At 46.5% G+C, this 14,817-nt stretch overlaps 1 protein-coding gene across 1 annotated transcript in view; it reads right to left on the bottom strand.

Annotated features, from left to right (window-relative positions):
* Positions 1-14,508, bottom strand: part of GPRIN2 (G protein regulated inducer of neurite outgrowth 2) — a 125,871-nt gene extending 111,363 nt beyond the window's left edge. Inside the window, exon 1 of the mRNA XM_063958835.1 lies at positions 14,194-14,508. The gene's annotated coding sequence lies outside the window, so the exon portion shown is untranslated. The remainder of the gene's footprint in view (positions 1-14,193) is intronic.
* Between the last annotated feature and the right edge of the window lie 309 nt (positions 14,509-14,817).

Below are 14,817 nucleotides of genomic sequence, written 5' to 3'. Positions count from 1 at the left end.
GGTTTCCAAATGCATTCCACAATCTCCCATTCTGCGGAACATTAGAGCAAGTGCGGGAGTCTGGGGGAGCGGTAGAAAAACCTAGTCACGACCCTGGATATTAATGTAAACATTGGTCTTTTTATACACTGGATACTGTATGGACTACAGTATTTATATTTAACAGAAAACTTGAGCAACTTGCCAAGAGGAGGGGGGTTTCCGTGCAACCAGAAACCCCCCCTGCGTTTGCCTATGTGCAGGGTATATTTTAACTAATTTCAAGATATGGCAGCGGCGGAACTAGTGGCGGTACAGCCGGTGCATAGTACCGGTGCCTGTTGCTTTGAAGGGGCCCTTAGCCGGAAGCATTATAATGAGTCACAGTGACTCATAATATGCCGTGATGCTGCAGCATGAGCAGCCAGTCCGGCTAGGATAGAGCGAACTCAGCTGAGCTGCTGAGGATGCGATCTCACCAGATGGGGAGCAGAAGAGGCGATCTGGCTAATGGGGGAGCAGGGGCCACCCTCCCCTCTCCTGTTCCCAATCCCTATCTAGCTGTTCCTTTTAATGAAGCAGTGCTTGCGGCCTGCGTCAGGGATCTGATATCTCGGTCTTATGACCATCCCCAGCGTGCGGCCAAAATATCTCAGGTAGAAGAGGAGGAGCAGTATCATCATGCGCTACAGAATGCCTCTCACTATGAGATTTACCCCTCTACCTCATCCCCACCCTTGCCTTTACAAGGGCAATTATTATATTGTATTTCTATTTATTGGAATTTTGTTTTTAAACGCTTTTTAGCTATATCTCCAAGGTAATTTCCTTGTATGTGCAATAAAGAAAACTATTCTGATTCAAGTCACAGAGCTAGACTACAACTTCCAGCAATTCTTACGGTACTAAGCATTGCGCATCCAAGCGGTAATAGCCGCTATGTTGTACTTCAGTAGAAGCCTGGTTGTCATGGATTTTGTTGAAAATTACACTCATTAATAAAAAGGTAGCTTTCAGGATTATGGGCCCTGAAGATTTAGGGGCCCAGAAGATTAAGTTTTAGTTTCAATATAGATCTGCCACTGCTTGTGAGGAGTATATTATCTGGATTGTCAATTAAAAGTAAACGTGATCTTGCTGACCATATTTATGTTTAATCACATTTGTGTGATAATGATATACAGGCTATGCTACAGGTATATATCAGTGGTCCCCACATTTTATTCTCAAGTAGTCCAGGTCAGTGGCGTAACTTCATCTCAGTTGCCCGGAGGCTAGATAAATGTTATGCCCCCCGCAATTAAGAATTAGTATTTTAACTGACTTCTCTATAGCCGCCACTAAATCACTGACCCCTCTATACCCTAAACTGAACTATTGACCCATTTACACCTTACACTAAATTATTGACCCCTCTGTACCCTACACTATATTACAGACCTCTCTATACCCTACACTACATTACTGGCCCCATTGTAGATTAAAATACACACACACACACACACACACACACAAAAAAATGCACATAGGCCACCACAGTGAAAATAATAACGTACATAGGCCACCACAGTGAAAATAATAAACGTACATAGGCCACCACAGTGAAAATAATAACGTACATAGGCCACCACAGTGAAAATAATAAACGTACATAGGCCACCACAGTGAAAATAATAACGTACATAGGCCACCACAGTGAAAATAATAAGATTTTACTTACCGATAAATCTATTTCTCGTAGTCCGTAGTGGATGCTGGGGACTCCGTCAGGACCATGGGGATTAGCGGCTCCGCAGGAGACAGGGCACAAAAATAAAGCTTTAGGATCAGGTGGTGTGCACTGGCTCCTCCCCCTATGACCCTCCTCCAAGCCTCAGTTAGGATACTGTGCCCGGACGAGCGTACACAATAAGGAAGGATTTTGAATCCCGGGTAAGACTCATACCAGCCACACCAATCACACTGTACAACCTGTGATCTGAACCCAGTTAACAGCATGATAACAGCGGAGCCTCTGAAAAGATGGCTCACAACAATAATAACCCGATTTTTGTAACAATAACTATGTACAAGTATTGCAGACAATCCGCACTTGGGATGGGCGCCCAGCATCCACTACGGACTACGAGAAATAGATTTATCGGTAAGTAAAATCTTATTTTCTCTGACGTACTAGTGGATGCTGGGGACTCCGTCAGGACCATGGGGATTATACCAAAGCTCCCAAACGGGCGGGAGAGTGCGGATGACTCTGCAGCACCGAATGAGAGAACTCCAGGTCCTCTTTAGCCAGGGTATCAAATTTGTAGAATTTTACAAACGTGTTCTCCCCCGACCACGTAGCTGCTCGGCAGAGTTGTAATGCCGAGACCCCTCGGGCAGCCGCCCAGGATGAGCCCACCTTCCTTGTGGAATGGGCCTTGACCGATTTAGGCTGTGGCAGGCCTGCCACAGAATGTGCAAGTTGAAATGTGCTACAAATCCAACGAGCAATCGTCTGCTTAGAAGCAAGAGCACCCAGTTTGTTGGGTGCATACAGGATAACAGCAAGTCAGTTTTCCTGACTCCAGCCGTCCTGGAAACCTATATTTTCAGGGCCCTGACAACATCTAGCAACTTGGAGTCCTCCAAGTCCCTAGTAGCCGCAGGTACCACAATAAGCTGGTTCAGGTGAAACGCTGACACCACCTTAGGAAGAAACTGGGGACGAGTCCGCAGCTCTGCCCTGTCCGAATGGACAATCAGATATGGCTTTTGTGAGACAAAGCCGCCAATTCTGACACTCGCCTGGCCGAGGCCAGGGCCAACAGCATGGTCACTTTTCATGTGAGATATTTCAAATCCACAGATTTGAGCGGTTTAAAATGTGATTTGAGGAATCCCAGAACTACGTTGAGATCCCACAGTGCCACTGGAGGCACAAAAAGGGGGTTGTATATGCAATACTCCCTTGACAAACTTCTGGACTTCAGGAACTGAAGCCAATTCTTTCTGGAAGAAAATTGACAGGGCCGAAATTTGAACCTTAATGGACCCCAATTTGAGGCCCATAGACACTCCTGTTTGCAGGAAATGCAGGAATCGACCGAGTTGAAATTTCTTCGTGGGGCCTTCCTGGCCTCACACCACGCAACATATTTTCGCCACATGTGGTGATAATGTTGTGCGGTCACCTCCTTCCTGGCTTTGACCAGGGTAGGAATGACCTCTTCCGGAATGCCTTTTTCCCTTAGGATCCGGCGTTCCACCGCCATGCCGTCAAACGCAGCCGCGGTAAGTCTTGGAACAGACCTGGTACTTGCTGAAGCAAGTCCCTTCTTAGCGGCAGAGGCCATGAGTCCTCTGTGAGCATTTCTTGAAGTTCCGGGTGCCACGTCTTTCTTGGCCAATCCGGAGCCACGAGTATAGTTCTTAGTCCTCTACGTCTTATAATTCTCAGTACCTTGGGTATGAGAAGCAGAGGAGGGAACACATACACCGACTGGTACACCCACGGTGTTACCAGAACGTCCACAGCTATTGCTTGAGGGTCTCTTGACCTGGCGCAATACCTGTCCAGTTTTTTGTTCAGGCGGGACGCCATCATGTCCACCTTTGGTCTTTCCCAACGGTTCACAATCATGTGGAATACTTCCCGATGAAGTCCCCACTCTCCCGGGTGGAGGTCGTGCCTGCTGAGGAAGTCTGCTTCCCAGTTGTCCACTCCCGGAATGAACACTGCTGACAGTGCTATCACATGATTTTTCGCCCAGCGAAGAATCCTTGCAGTTTCTGCCATTGCCCTCCTGCTTCTTGTGCCGCCCTGTCTGTTTACGTGGGCGACTGCCGTGATGTTGTCCCACTGGATCAATACCGGCTGACCTTGAAGCAGAGGTCTTGCTAAGCTTAGAACATTGTAAATTGCCCTTAGCTCCAGTATATTTATGTGGAGAGAAGTCTCCATACTTGATCACACTCCCTGGAAATTTTTTCTCCTGTGTGACTGCTCCCCAGCCTCTCAGGCTGGCATCCGTGGTCACCAGGACCCAGTCCTGAATGCCGAATCTGCGGCCCTTTAGTAGATGAGCACTCTGCAGCCACCGCAGAAGAAACACCCTTGTCCTTGGAGACAGGGTTATCCGCTGATGCATCTGAAGATGCGATCCGGACCATTTTTCCAGCAGATCCCACTGAAAAGTTCTTGCGTGAAATCTGCCGAATGGAATCGCTTCGTAAGAAGCCACCATTTTTCTCAGGACCCTTGTGCAATGATGCACTGATTTTAGGAGGTTCCTGACTAGCTCGGATAACTCCCTGGCTTTCTTCTCCGGGAGAAACACCTTTTTCTGGACTGTGTCCAGAATCATCCCTAGGAACAGCAGACGTGTCGTCGGAAACAGCTGCGGTTTTGGAATATTTAGAATCCACCCGTGCTGTCGTAGAACTACTTGAGATAGTGCTACTCCGACCTCCAACTGTTCTCTGGACCTTGCCCTTATCAGGAGATCGTCCATTTTCTTTGAAGAAGAATCATCATTTCGGCCATTACCTTGGTAAGGACCCGGGGTGCCGTGGACAATCCAACCGGCAGCGTCTGAAACTGATAGTGACAGTTCTGTACCACGAACCTGAGGTACCCTTGGTGAGAAGGGCAAATTGGGACATGGAGGTAAGCATCCCTGATGTCCCGGGACACCATATAGTCCCCTTCTTCCTGGTTCGCTATCACTGCTCTGAGTGACTCCATCTTGATTTGAACCTTTGTATGTAAGTGTTCAAATATTTCAGATTTAGAATAGGTCTCACCGAGCCGTCTGGCTTCAGTACCACAATATAGTGTGGAATAATACCCCTTTCCTTGTTGTAGGAGGGGTACTTTGATTATCACCTGCTGGGAATACAGCTTGTGATTTAATAAGGTTGGAGGCTGCGCTCACATTGGGGGATGGTAGCTAAGTGTGCAGCTGACCTGGAGGTGTCCCACCTCCTGTTGCAATTGCGTGTTTCGTGTTGGTCAGCGCGCTCTATAGGGTGTACCGGGGATTGGGTTGATTGAGAGGTAGATATTGGTCAGTGGAGTGATGTGTTATCTGTGTATCTATGTAAAGGGATGCGGTAACGATCACTCAGTGTTAGTGAAATAACAAGATTTTATTTATGGTGTAACCGGATTAGTATCTCAATGTCAATAAATGATTGTCCCAGGTTGGCTCACCACTTTTCAGGTGTGTCCTGCAGACTACCCTTTTTATAAAGTATACCCTCCTGATGGTATACCGATGAGGCTACAGCTCAGGTAAAATGTCAGGTGTGCCCTAAGGGCCACCTTTACCATAGGTGTGGTTGGTCCTATGTGTCTTCTGATGCTGTGTCTATTGTTAGGTTTATGGTGTGACTAGTGCGGCGTCCCGCCTGTCAGACCCTTCCGTGTGCGGCAACGAGTGGCGTGGTCATGTGCTGTGTATCGTCACTTACCGCCGGGGGCAGGTGCTGCCTGCCGCCGGTGACCAGGTCTTAGCCGTCCTCAAGCCTGTGTTCCTACGTATATTCTCTCTGTGTGTCCTCCGTGTCCCAGAAGCCGCGCACCTTGTCTGCAGTTGCCGGTCTCCTTAGTCTTCCGTCCCGTCCTGTGACTTCCTGATTCGCGCGTCACGTGCCGGGTCACGTGAGCGCGATGTATGCAAAATATGCCGATGCGTCTCCTTCTCCAGCCGGAGAGAGGAGAATGGTTGTAGGCAATGTAGGTAGTAAAGTCTGTGGGTCCCAACGCGTTTCAGCATGAATGCCTTTTTCTAGGGTCTAATTAGTAATGACTACACCTGTGCACCAGCTAGGTGGTCTGGAACATGTGAACCGTTGGTAGATCTCGAGGACCGGTTTGGCCAGCCCTGTTTTATACTGTTAACTGGGTATAATATCACGAGTTATACGGTGTGATTGGTGTGGCTGGTATGAGTCTTACCCGGGATTCCAAATCCTTTCCTTATTGTGTCAGCTCTTCCGGGCACAGTATCCTAACTGAGGTCTGGAGGAGGGTCATAGAGGGAGGAGCCAGTGCACACCAGGTAGTCCTAAAGCTTTCTTTAGTTGTGCCCAGTCTCCTGCGGAGCCGCTATTCCCCATGGTCCTTACGGAGTCCCAGCATCCACTACGGACTACGAGAAATAGATTTACCGGTGAGTAAAATCTTATTTTTTCTTTTGTGGGTGTGCGGGGGGCCCACTATTTTCTAGTTCCGCCACTGAGGTATGGCATATGTGTATTACTTACAGTATGTGTCTGGATAGTCATGCCTGATAAGGTTTGTTTATTTGTGGTGCTTTTATAAAGTTTACCATAAACTTACACATGGTACATAGGGGGTAATTCAGACCTGATCGCTCGCTAGTGTTTTTTTGCAGCGCTGCGATCAGGTCAGAACTGCGCATGTGTCTGCACTGCAATGTGCAGGCGCATCGCAAAGGTACAAAGCAGATTGCCGCTCAGCGATGGGTTTGTGCGAAGAATTAATTTGCACGGCCGATCGCAAGGAGATTGACAGGAAGAAGGCATTTGTGGGTGGCAACTGACCGTTTTTTTGGAGTGTTTGGAAAAACGCTGTCCAAAAGCATTTGCAGGGAGGGTTCCTGACGTCAATTCCGGTTCCGGACAGGCTGAAGTGATCGCAGTGGCTGAGTAAGTCCTGGGTTGCGCAGAGACTGCACAAAATCTGTTCGTACAGCTCTGCTACATATGCGTTCGCACACTTGCAAAGCGAAAATACATTCCCCTATGGGCGGCGACTATCTGATCGCAGAAGTGCAGAAAACCCCTAGCGAGCGATCAGGTCTGAATTACCCCATAGCCTCTATGGCAATGGTTCCCAATCTTTCTTGAATCACAGCACCCTAGTGTATCAGCATTTTATTCTTAGCACCCCCTGACCAAAGGTTTCTTATTAATAAATTATGCACAAATTATTAAATTAAGTAAATGATGCTTACAATCATCCTTATAGTCAGTTATGTGGTGGAGGACAGGGTTGCACTTCTGTTTGGCCACATATTTCATAGCCGTCAGCCACAGCACTGGTTTTGCTATAACATGTACCATAAATAATTTTATTTGGTCTTGGACCACCAACCCGCCTCTCCCCAGGGTGCCACGGCAACTGGTCTAGGATAAACTACTCAGCAATCACCGTAATGAAACAGCATTACAAGTGACTTTCACTGGAAAGAGAAAGGCAAAATATGGAGGATTACAAGCTTTTATTCTGTAACTGATATAACATACAGTATATAGTAGATGGTGATAATCATTATGTGCATCCAGCTATAAAGAAGTCATTCCGGATTAGGATGCAGATTTCCCTGAATATTCTATGGCTGTTTCACATGACAGAACAATGCTGTTCCGCGGACAGAGGAGATGATATTACAGCGAGCCAGAAGTACTATATAACTGGCAGTGAAGGCTGAGCCGAGGGAAAGCTGCACAAAGCGATCAGGTGATTGTCAGCTTAGCCAGTTGTAAGAAGGTCAGAAACAGCTGAGGGAAAGCACCAGCTCAGGGGAGGCAGAAAGTCTTTTTAAGCCAGAAGGATATATGATTTGCTCAGCTGCTCATGTGAATGTAAACAAAACCCAGTCTACTTTTATGCATATAATTTAAAGCCTTTTTCCTCTTGTGGTAGGACTGATTCATACATGTGTCATTCTGTGGTTGTCTAAATGAAAATATGTTTTTTTATTTCTTTGTTTTTACATTTTTGTAGCGATATCATACCTCCCAACATGACCCTCTCCAGGAGGGACACAATACTCTGCTTCTGGACTTTTCGCTTAATGTATGATCGCCAGCACCTGTGTTGAACAGGTTAATGGCTAAGAAAGGTGTTTCAGCACAGGTGATGGCAATCATACAGTAAGAGCCTAGAGCATACTTGCCTACCTGACCCTCTCCATGAGGGAGAAAATGCTCTGTTCCTGGACTTTCCTGGTAATGTATGATTGCCATCACCTGTGGTGAGCTAGTTAATTGATAAGAAAGGTTTCACCACAGGTGATGGCAATCATACATTACCAGGAAAGTCCAGGAACAGAGCATTTTCTCCCTCATGGAGAGGGTCTGGTAGGCAAGTATGGCCTAGAGGGAAGTTCAGAAGCAGAGCATTCTGTCTCTCCTGGAGAGGGTCATATTGGGAGGTATGATACAATAGATATCAACTGAAGACCTAATTTATATAGAGAGATTCTGATCATTTAAGAATCATGGGTAATAAATAATATTAGTACACATAATCCAAATCATTGGCTATTAACCTGTAATAGTCCTCTTGCTGAAAGGCAATGAACATAACTGACATAAGCTTGAACCTAGGCTATGGAGTTTTATTCAGCATATTTTCTTCCTATGATGCTATAATTTTACTGTGAGACTAAGGGCAAGATGTAGCAAAACCGGAGAGATATAAAGTACCGGCCAATCAGTTTGTAACTGCCATATTACAGGCTGTGCTTGAAAAATGATAGCTAGTCCTATACTATACTCTACGATACTATACATCATACTATTATTAAGGGTTTTTTGCACTGTTTTTACATAATTTAGTAGATTTTAAATTTCATCCAAATTCATTAAACTAGTAATGCAGGAGATATCACAGATTATGCCATGCTGAGTCTGTATACTGAGTAGAACAGAACTTTTGTTGGATAAAAGCAGTAGCTGCTACATTGTGGCACTACATATACAGTTTCAGAGACTCAGTTGCACACAGATATACAAGTGTCATATCAAATTAATCAGCACAGTCCCCTTGTGCATCCTAGTCACATTGTGTTGTGACTGATCTGGCTGGTTGGAATGAAAACCTGGTAATGGATGAGAACAAATGACAATTGACCATTTGCTCCTAAATGCAGTAAAACTGACAAAAATGGTCGTTCAGACAAATTGGTTAAATCAAATGGATTTAACCAATTTGTATGATTGACCATTTTTGTACAGTGGGGCCCACACCGTATGCTCTACACCCATTTCTTATACTAACCTTTCCAGAGTCCAGCATTTGCAGCTGCAGTGTTGCTTAATCACCAGGAAAATAGCCACTGCAGCCATTTTCCTGAATATTTGCACATGTGCATCAGGGAAATCACAGGGAAAATGGCCACTATAGCATTTTCCCCGAAGACTTGCACATGCAAAGTAGATTCTGGTACAGCGCAAAGTCTACTAGTGCTCAGTTTCTGGCCGAAAAGGGTGTGTGGCTCATTGTAAAGGGAGCATGACTTAGCGGGTCGTGAGCCACCCCCCCCCCCCCCCACATATTTTGTCACTGTGGGTGCATGCTCAGCGCTCTATGAGCTGCTGGCATGCCCCCCAGTCCCTGTGTCTTGTCAATAGATGCTTTGTGCAGTGGCGTAACTAGGGCCCCGCAGCCACTGGGATCGCTTGGAGGCGCAGGGCTGCGGGAGCGCCGTCGCCACTGATTTCTGCTATTTTGGGAAGGACACAGGAGGGCACAGTGCGCGCCGCTGCCGCCGGAGACCCAGGAGGGACACACAGGAGAGGCGCGCCCTGTGCCCTCCCGTGTCCTTCCCAAAATAGAACAGCAGCGGGGCAGCCCGGGGTAGGGGGGGGGGGGGTTGAGCATATTTGGCACGGGGGGGGGGGGGGGGAATATATGTACCTGGCACTGGGTAGCATATTTGGCACTGGGGGGTATATATGTACCTGGCACTGGGGTAGCATATTTGGCACTGGGGGGGGGGGGGGGGGGGTGTATATATGTACCCTGCACTGGGAGAGCATATTTGGTACTGGGGGGGGGGGGATATATGTACCTGGCACTGGGGAGCATATTTGCCATGAGGGGGGGGGGGGGTATATATGTACCTGGCACTGAGGGAGCATATTTACCACTGGAGGAAGGGGGGGGGGGATTATATATGTACCTGGCACTGGGGGAGCATATTTGGCACTGGGGGGGTTATATATGTACCTGGCACTGGGGGAGCATATTTTCCACTGGGGGGGGGGGGGGTATATATGTACCTGGCACTGGGGTAGCATATTTGGCAGGGGGGGGGGGGTATATATGTACCTGACACTGGGGTAGCATATTTGGCACTGGGGGGGGGGGGGGGGAAATATGTACCCGGCACTGGGGAAGCATATTTGGCACTGGGGGGGGAGGGGTAAATGTACCTGGCACTGGGGAGCATATTTGCCACGAGGGTGGGGTATATATGTACCTGGCACTGAGGGAGCATATTTACCACTGGAGGGGGGGGGGGGGATTATATATGTACCTGGCACTGGGGAGCATATTTGGCACTGGGGGGGGGGGTATATATGTACCTGGCACTGGGGTAGCATATTTGGCAGGGGGGGTGGGGGGGGTATATATGTACCTGGCACTGGGGGAGCATATTTGGCACTGGGGGGGGGGGGGTATAAATGTACCTGGCACTGGGGGAGCATATTTGGCACTGGGGGGGGGGGGGGGGGGGTGTATATATACCTGGCACTGGAGGGGGGATATGTGTACCTGGCACTGGGGGGGGGGCACATTTGGCACTGGGGGTATGTGTGTAGCTGGCACTGGGGGGGCATATGTGTATCTGGCACTGTGGGGGAATATCTGGCACTAGGGGCATATGTGGCACTGAGAGCACAGGCCTAGCAACAAGCATTATTACAAGCACAACACCCAGCTCATGAAATCCCTGGCAACAAGCATTACCCCCTAGCAATGAGCATGACACCCAGTGCATGAAATCCCTGGCAACGAATATTACCCCCTGGCAACAAACTTGAAACCCAGCACATGATATCTCTGGCAACAAGCATGACACCTAGCGCATGAAACTCCTGGCAACGAGCATGACACCCTGAGCATGGAAACCCCCGCACCAAGAGCTTGAAAACCCTGGCAACGAGCAGGTAATTTAAAAGTAATTAGAAGCCTTACTATAGGACTTAATGTGTAATTGGCGTTATGGTGTGTGGTATACTATATCACGGGCATTGTGGTCTGTGGTATAATGTATCAGGGTGATTGCAGTGTGTGGCATAATGTATCACGGACATTGCGGTGTGTGGCATAATGTTTCACAGGCATTGTATGTGCTATAATGTATCAGGGGCATTACAGTGTGTAACATAATGTATAACGGACATTGCGATGCGTGTCAATGTGTCACAGGCATTATGGTGTGTGGCATAATGTGTCGCGGTCATTATGGTGTGTGGCATATTGTGTCATGGGCATTATTGTGTGTGGCATGATGTCTAAGGGCCATTGCAGTATGTGGTATAATGTATACTGGGCATTACTATAAGGAGGAAAAATGACAAATAATGTAAGGGGCATGAATCAGGATTATTTTTTTTCCTGTGGTGGCCAACGTCTGGCCGTGCAGGTTGCAAAACTGGGGTATAAGGTAGTCTTTTCCTGCAATGCCATGCCCCTTTATGCAAAGTCACACCCACTTCAGCAAGGCCACGCCCCTTTTTTTGCGGCGCGCGCAGATTCATCGATTTACAAAAATCAGTTTGTGCAGTCTCTGTGCAGCCCAGGACTTACTTATCCAGTGCGATTGAATCCTGCTGATCGGGGCCAGAGCGGACATCAGACACCCTCCCTGAAAATGCTTGAGCCCGCCTGTGTTTTTCCAGACACTCCCTGAAAACAGTCAGTTGCCACCCACAAATGGCCTCTTCCTGTCAATCTCCTTGCGAACGCCCGTGCGAATGGATCCTTTGCACCATCCAGTCACTGACCGGCAAAGCCCGTTGTAGCTGTGCGACACTAGTGCGGTGCATACGCGTGCGCAGTTTGGATCTGATAGCATAGCAGGGATCAGAACTGAGTGATCTCCCACAGTCCCCCTTCACTCTTGATACGCCCCTAATTTAACCTCCAACATTCTGGGTATGAGGCTTCCGAAACAGCAGTTGCAATGAGGATTGGAAAGTGATTAACAGTCAGGGTCCGTTATATTTTAGTGCATAAGAGGGATGGTTATCAAGGTTTAACTGTTGACATATAACACTTATGGCCACTGATTCAGTGGTGTATACAAAGCCAATGATTGTACAGTACAGTGATATTTTTGCTACTGCACATGCATCAGAACTGTGTTGCACATGTGCTGTGATGGTCTTGTGACAGCGGTCACAATGAGGATTAATTTGCAAAGTGATGGACAGGCAAGGAACCTTTTGAGTGGCAGTTATGAGGAGTTGTGGCAAAAATGCAGGTGTGCCATGACCAATTTTGGGGCGTGTCTCAGCTTACAACTGCGCCATTCTGAAAGTGGTACTTCCTGCAACTATAATGTGTGACCATAGAAGTCCGATAATTGATTGATCTATGAGCAACACTGCATTTTTATATGCAGCCACTGGGACTCACAAAACCACCGGTGGGTGTCTCTTACAAATCCAGGTGAGTGCGCAATTTGCATATTTTCACAGCTGTGGCAGCATTACTATACATCTTTGAATGACCCTATATCTGTTTATCTGGAATAATGGTTCAAGTGAGTGTAACCCTGTTATGTACAATAGCGGGTTAAACAGAGGACAATTTACTTATATGATAATATAACCTTTAAAGCATTTTAAAGAGCATGAAGGCATATTTAATGTACTTCTAAACAATGAGCACTTACAGTAACCTAAAAAATGTAAATAGGTTTTAGTCATCATCCCCTAATAGGTTGTTAGAGTAGAAAACTGAGCTGATGTATAACTGAAATACTTTGCATTTCAATATATATGAATAAAGGGCCTAATTCATATTGGATCGCAATCCTACCAGAATTTTTGTGTTCGCACGGAGGCCGCATGTACAGGGTCCGTCCTGCGCATGTATTTACTGCGGGTGACCCGCAGTAAATGTGAATGCTTCTTCATGATTGATAGGAGGGGGCGGCAACACTCCGTTTCCAAGACGGAGCGTTGCAGAGGCAGGTAACTGGAGCGGTGGCTTCCGAACAGGGGGGGGGCGTGGTGTGGGCATGATTGGAGCGGCTGCGTGACATCACACGCATCTGCTCCTATTAAAAGTATGGCAGCGGGCCTCATGCTGTCGCAGCCAGGTTGCGCCAACAGGAGCTATCCACAATGTCAGCGACCACACTGAAATTGCGGGGCGACCGCAGTGGGTGGGCTGCATGCTGGGCGGCCTTGCCCTGTGATGGGCGGCTTCCAGCATGTGAGCAAAAGTATTATAAATACAGTACTGCTGTTTAGCAGAATTTACAATCCTTACTGAGTAGGGTCTAAAGTACTCAAGTTGGCAAAACTATGATTTAAATTGAAATCAGTATAGGTCTAAACATACACCTTTCCACAAGCATCCATATGACCCTGGGTTCTCGAGTATATTACATAACCCTAATATGCAAATCTAATCACACACAAGGCACAGTAAAACTCAAAGTGACTCCAATAATAAGAAATACCTTTCATCTGTGTAATACTACAAAGATTCAAATATTTACAGCACACTTGTCAAGGTGTGTACACACGGTGAGATCCTTGCTATGCTCGATTTTGACTATGCGATTTCCCTTGAACTCCCCCAAAGCCCAGATTTTGACTATCTGTGCTTCCAGCTTTGTCTATGTACGATTCTGACTAAGTGCCAATTGTGACTATACTTTGTACTAGATACTACACTAGATAGTCAGGATTGGCTTGCCTTGTGATACCGACCCCACGGTACTGCGCATCGGGATCCAATCTAGATCGCAAGCTGCCTAACACCCTGAGATGTGCACTAACTTTCCTTAAGATTTTGACTAGTCAAAATCTTACAGATTTATCTCACAGTGTGTACACACCTTAAGATACTTAGACTTTGTTTACATAATTGTGTATTCATTGTTACAAAATAGTTTGTAACAAGTATTCAGTGTATACAATTGTGTCACAGCAATGTGTGCACAGCACATAATTAGGACTCGCTCTGTACCACTACTTACGCTGAATATGTATTCAGATAAATATATTGTAATGCAGAATATGCAAAGACTGTTGCTGCAATGTTAATAAAAGATCAGTAAAACAGATGGAAATAAATGAACATCCATCTGTTCAGTTCTTGAGAGAAGAAATAAACAGAACACTGCATATTAATGTCAAACACTGATTTGTCACTCCCGAAGGGTTGATCAGTTTGGCCATTACACATTTGAGACTGATTAACCCCTGAGTGCTTAAAACGATAGTTTGCCTTACCTTGAAGTTTTATTGATGAGACAATAGAGCCAGTAAGAAGGAAATTTCCCACTGAAACAGGAATACTCAGTGTGACAGCTGGAGCAATGTTCCTGAGGGTGTTCTGTATGGCAGGCGGGGAGTGAGTCTCAGGCTGAGCGCTTCCACAGGTGGCCACTGTGCCTCCTCTCCCACCCTCTTCTCTCTGTGTGGCAGGGAACAAGATAGTATAACAGGAGGAGGGAGATAAGATTAAGGCTCATCTGATTACAGGGAGGAGCATAGAACAGAGACAAGTGCACAAGAGCAAGGTGCAGGTCAGGGAAATGAAAGGAGTTTGGATGCTTTATACAAATGTCAAAGGGGAAGATGTGTCAAACCAAATCAAATGACACATGGGTAATTTGCCCATAGCAATCAATCAATCAATCAATCAATCAATCAAACTGTCAGCTGTAATCTATCCAGTATATCTAAAGAAAACATCTACATAATTCTAATTCAAGTTAAAATACTAAATTAGCCAGAATAAAAAAATATCTTCCTACCTCTATGTCTGTTATTACCCAGTTTTGTTCTACCACTGCTGTTTCCAATTGTAAAGCACAACGGAATTTGCTGCACTAAATAAGAGACTGATAATAA

The sequence above is a fragment of the Pseudophryne corroboree genome, chromosome 3, assembly GCF_028390025.1.
Source record: "Pseudophryne corroboree isolate aPseCor3 chromosome 3, aPseCor3.hap2, whole genome shotgun sequence".
NCBI classification, from domain to species: Eukaryota; Metazoa; Chordata; class Amphibia; order Anura; family Myobatrachidae; genus Pseudophryne; species Pseudophryne corroboree.
This window is presented reverse-complemented; position numbering and strand designations above follow the sequence as displayed.